Genomic DNA, 6,000 nt, shown 5'->3' with positions numbered 1-6,000 from the left:
GGAGAATCTGGATGAAATGGACAAATTTTTAGACAGATACCAGGTAACAAAGTTAAATCAAGATCAGGTTAATGGTCTAAACAGTCCTATATCCCCTAAAAAATTGAAGCAGTCATTAATAGTCTCCCAACCACAAAAAGCCCAGGACCAGATGGGTTTAGTGCAGAGTTCTATCATACCTTCAAAGAAGATCTAATCCCAGTTCTTCACAAACTATTCCACAAAGTAGAAGCAGAAGGTACTCAACCCAACTCATTGTATGAAGCCACAATTACTCTGATACCTAAAACACAAAAAGATGGAACAAAGATAGAGAACTTAAGACCAATTTTTCTTATTAATATCAATGCAAAAATACTTAATAAAGTTCTTGCTAACCGAATACAAGAACACATCAAAACAATCTCATCCCAGGGATGCAGGGATGGTTCAATATACAGAAATACATCAATGTAATCCATATATAAACAAACTCAAAGACAAAAACCACATGATCATCTCGGTAGATGTGGAGAAAGCATTTGACAAAATCCAACACCCATTCATGATAAAAGTATTGGAAAGATCAGGAATTCAAGGCCCATACCTAAACATGATAAAAGCAATCAACAGAAAACCTGTAGCCAACATCAAAGAAAATGGATGAGAAGCTGAAAGGAATCCCACTAAAATCAGGGACTAGACAAGGCTGTCCACTCTCTCCCTACCTATTCAACATTGTACTTGAAGTCCTAGCCAGAGCAATTCGACAACAAAAGGAGATCAAGGGGATACAAATTGGAAAGGAAGAAGTCAAAATATCACTTTTTGCAGATGATATGATAGTATACATAAGTGACCCTAAAAATTCCACGAGAGAACTCCTAAACCTGATAAAAAGCTTCAATGAAGTAGCTGGATATAAAATTAACTCAAAGAAGTCAATGGCCTTTCTGTACACAAAGGATAAACAGGCTGAGAAAGAAATTAAGGAAATAACACCCTTCTCAATAGTCACAAATAATATAAAAATATCTTGGTGTGACTCTAACTAAGGAAGTGAAAGATCTGTATGATAAGAAATTCAAGTCTCTGAAGAAAGAAATTAAAGAAGATCTCAGATGATGGAAAGAACTCCTATGCTCATGGATTGGAAGGTTAATATAGTAAAAATGGTTATCTTGCCAAAAGCAATCTACAGATTCAATGCAATCCCCATCAAAATTCCAACTCAATTCTTCAATGAATTAGAAAGAACAATCTGCAAATTCATCTGGAATAACAGAAAACCTAGGCTAGCCAAAACTTTTCTCAAGGATAAAGAACATCTGGTGGAATCACCATGCCTGATCTAAAGCTGTACTACAGAGCAATTGTGATTAAAACTGCATGGTACTGGAATAGTGACAAACAAGTAGATCAATGGTATAGAACTGAAGACCCAGAAATGAACCCACACACCTATGGTCACTTGATCTTTGACAAGGGAGCAAAAACCATCCAGTGGAAAAAAGACAACATTTTCAATAAATGGTGCTCGCACAACTGGTGGTTATCATATAGAAGAATGTGAATTGATCCATTCCTATCTCCTGGTACTAAGGTCAAATCTAAGTGGATTAAGGAACTCCACATAAAACCAGAAACACTGAAACTTATAGAGGAGAAAGTAGGGAAAAGCCTCGAAGGGAACAGGGGAAAAAATTCCTGAATAGAACAGCAATGGCTTGTGCTCTAATATCGAGAATCGACAAATGGGACCTCATAAAATTGCAAAGCTTCTGCAAGGGAAAAGACGCTCTCAGTAAGACAAAAAGACCACCAACAAATTGGGAAAGTATCTTTACCTATCCTAAATCAGATAGGGGATTGATATCCAATATATATAAAGAACTCAAGAAGGTGGACCCCAGAAAATCAAATAACCCCATTAAAAAATGGGGCTCAGAGCTAAACAAAGAATTCTCACCTGAGGAATACTGAATGGCTGAGAAGCACCTGAAAAAATGTTCAACATCCTTAATCATCAGGGAAATGCAAATCAAAACAACCTTGAAATTACATCTCACAACAGTCAGAATGGCTAAGATCAAAAATTCAGGTGACAGCAGATGCTGGCAAGGATGTGGCGAAAGAGAAACACTCCTCTATTGTTGGTGGGATTGCAAGCTTGTACAACCACTCTGTTAATCAGTCTAGTTGTTCCTCAGAAAGTTGGACGTAGTACTACCAGAGGATCCCGCAATACCTCTCCCGGGCACATATCCAGAAGATGTTCCAACCAGTAAGAAGGACACATGCTTCACTATGTTCATAACAGCCTTATTTATATATAATAGCCAGAAGCTGGAAAGAATCCAGATGCCCCTCAACAGAGGAATGGATACAGAAAATGTGGTATATTTGCACAATGGAGTACTACTCAGCTATTAAAAAGAATGAATTTATGAAATTCCTAGGCAAATGGATGGACCTGGAGGGCATCATCCTGAGTGAGGTAACCCAATCACAAAAGAACTCATATGATATGTACTCAGTGATAAGTGGATATTAGCCCAGAAAGTTAGAATACCCAAGATATAAGATACAATTTGCTAAACACATGAAACTCAAGAAGAACAAAGACCAAATTGTGGACACTTTGCTCCTTCTTAGAATTGGGAACAAAACACCCATGGAAGGAGTTACAGAGACAAAGTATTGAGCTGAGATGAAAGGATGGACCATCTAGAGACTGCCATACCCTGGGATCCGTCCCATAATCAGCCTCCAAACGTTGACACCATTGCATACACTAGCAAGATTTTGCTGAAAGGACCCTGATATAGCTGTCTCTTGTGAGGCAATGCCCGGGGCCTAGCAAACACAGAAGTGGATGCTCACAGTCAGCTATTGGATGGATCACAAGGCCCCCAATGGAGGAGCTAGAGAAAGTACCCAAGGAGCTAAAGAGATCTGCAATCATAAAGGTGGAACAGCAATATGAACTAACCAGTATCCTTCGGTGCTCGTTTCTCTAGCTCCATATGTATCAGAAGATGGCCTAGTCGTCCATTAGTGAAAAGAGAGGCCCATTGGTCTTGCAAACTTTATATGACTCAGTACAGGGGAACACCAGGGCCAAGAAGTGGGAGTGGGTGGGTAGGGTAGTGGCGGGGGGATGGTACGGGGGACTTTTGGGATAGCACTGGAAATGTAAATGAAGAGAATACCTAATTAAAAAAAAGAGGAAAGAAAAAAAATTATTTCTTCCATGACCAAGTTATCATTGAGTAGAGAGTTGTTCAATTTCTATGAGTTATGTGGGCTTTTTCTTGTTTTTGGTACTATTGACATTTAGCCTTAATATCTTTTGGTCTGATAGAATATTTCTTTCTTCATGTATCTATTGAGGGTTTTTTGGGGGGTTTAATTGTATAGTCAAATTTTGGAGAACATTTGTTGAGGTGCTGAGAAGAAAATGCATGCTTTTGTTATGTGGTACAATATTCTGCAGATATTTGCTAAAGCCATTTATTTCATACCTTCTGTTAGTTTGATTGCATCTCATTAAGTTTCTGTTTCAAGGACAGGTTCACTGGAGAGAATGGGTGTTGAAGTTTCCCACTATTACTATGTGAGGCTCAATGTGTGTTTTGAGCCTTTGTAAAGTTTCTTTTATAAATGTGGGTGACCTTGCATTTGGAACATGGATGTTCAGAACTATGACTTCATCTTGGTGAATTATTCCTTTGATGAGTATGAATTGTCCTTCCCATCTCATTTGATAACTCTTGGTTGAAATTCCATTTTATTGGATATTTGAATGACTACTCTGGCTTGTTTCTTGGAACTGTTTGTTTAGAAAACTTTTGTCCAGGCTTTTACTCTGAGGTAGTGTCTAACTTTGTTTCTGAGGTGAGTTTCTTGTATGTAGCAAAATGCTGGATCCTGTTTGTATATCCAGTCTATTAACTTATGTCTTTTTATTGGGGAATTGTATCCATTCATGTTAAGAGATATTAATGACCAGATTGTTAGTTCCTGTTATTTTGTTGTTGGTATTGTGTGTGTTTGTGTGTGTGTGTGTGTTTTGGGTGTAGTTACACACCTTGTGTAGGAATTTTCTTCCTAGTATCCTCTGTTGGACTGGATTATTGAAGAGATATTGTTGATATTTGGTTTTATTATGGAATATCTTGGTGTCTCAATCTATAATGACTGAGAGTTTTGCTGGATAGAGTAGTCTAGGATGGCATCTGTAGTCTTTTAGGGTCTATAAGACATCTGTCCAAGATCATCTGCATTTTCACATCTCTGTTGAGAAGTCAAATGTAATTCTGATATGTTTGCCTTCATATGTTACTTATTCTTTTTCCCTTAGAGCTTTTAATATTTGTTCTTTGTTCTGTACATTTAGTGTTTTAATTATTATGAGGCAGGAGGATTTTCTTTGTGGTTGAATCTATTGGGTGTTCTGTAGTCTTCCTGTATGTTTTGACCATCTCCTTAGGTTTGGAAAGTCTTTTTCTTTAATCTTGGCCCTTTGTAGTGGTTATCTTTACCATCTTCTAGTCCCATTATTCTTAGATTTGTTGTTTTCATTGTGTTCCAAATTTATTGAATATTTTAGGTTCAGAACATTTTATACTTTGTATTGTCTTTGACTGATGTATCAAGATCTTCTATTGTATTTTCTACGTCTGATATTCTGTCTTCCATATCTTGCAGTTTTCTTGGTGATGGTTGAGTCTGTAGTTCCTGTTTTCTTTCCTAGGTTTTCCATCTCCATGCTTGCCTCCATTTGTGATATCTTTATGGTTCTCTTTCTATTTTTAGGTTTTAGACTATTGTGTACAATTCCTTCTCCTGTTTGATTGTATTTTCCTATATATCTGTAAGGGATTTATTTGTTTCCTCTTTAAGGGCTCATACCTGTTTGATAATGTTTTTCTGTACTTCGTTAAGGGAATTTTTATATCCTCTTTAAAGGTCACTATCATTTTCATGAGATGGAATTTATGGTGAGAATCTTGCTCTTCAGATGTGTTAGGCTATCCAAGGGTTGCTGGGGTAGAAGAACTGTTTTGGTTGGTGCCAAATTGCATTCACTTATGTTTATTATATTCTTTTCCTTGTTTTTTTTCCATCTGGTTGTCTTTGGTGTTAACTGGCCTGAGTGCCTCAGATTGGAGCAGGCCTCCTTGGAGGCAGGTACAGCTAGGTATCCTGAATTAGAGCAGTTCTTCTGGGAGACAGGGAGTACAGTCTCTGGATAGAGCATTCTTCCTGTGTCCCTGGTTAAAGAAGTCCTCCAGGAAGACAATTTTACAGAGACCATTTGCAGATATAGATAGAATGAGTCAGAGAATAAGAACAAGCCAGAAGATTAAAAAGATTGCCAGAGGTAGTTTGAGACCAAAAGCAGAATTCAGTGAGAAGATGTGTGAAACCAGATTGAATCAGTCAGCTTAGAGATGAGTTTGAGCCAGAAACTCATGAGTTGAAGTAGATAGCCAGATTTCAGAAAGAACTAGAAAGGGTGAGCTTATTCAGCAGTAAGTCTCAGAGGCTGAAACATTCTAGGCTTTGGTTACCAGACTGAAGATATAAGATTAAATTGAATGGAGGTTAAATCTTCCAGGCCTAGTACCTGGGATAGTTTAAATAACAAAGAATTGCTCTGGGCTCAGCCCAATTCATGAATTCACATAAAAGCAGACATGTGGACCAATGTAATCAAATTGAAGACCCAGACATAAATATTAATGAATTTAGGCACCTAATTTCTGATAAAGAAACCAGAAATACATATTGGAAAAAAGACAGCATCTTTAACAAATGCTTTTGTCAAACTGGATATCCTCATGTAGAAGATCCATATTTATTACCCTACACAAAACTCAAATCCAAGTGTATAAAAGATCTGAATATAAAACCAGACACACTGAGCTTCATAGAAGGTAAAATGGAGAAGAACCTCAAACTCATTTGCAAAGGACATGACTTTCTACATTGGACAAGAGCTCAAGTACTAATATT

Source organism: Mus caroli, unplaced genomic scaffold (assembly GCF_978045245.1).
Source record: "Mus caroli unplaced genomic scaffold, Mus_caroli_1 scaffold_2, whole genome shotgun sequence".
NCBI lineage: Eukaryota > Metazoa > Chordata > Mammalia > Rodentia > Muridae > Mus > Mus caroli.
Note: the sequence above shows the minus strand (reverse complement) of the source record.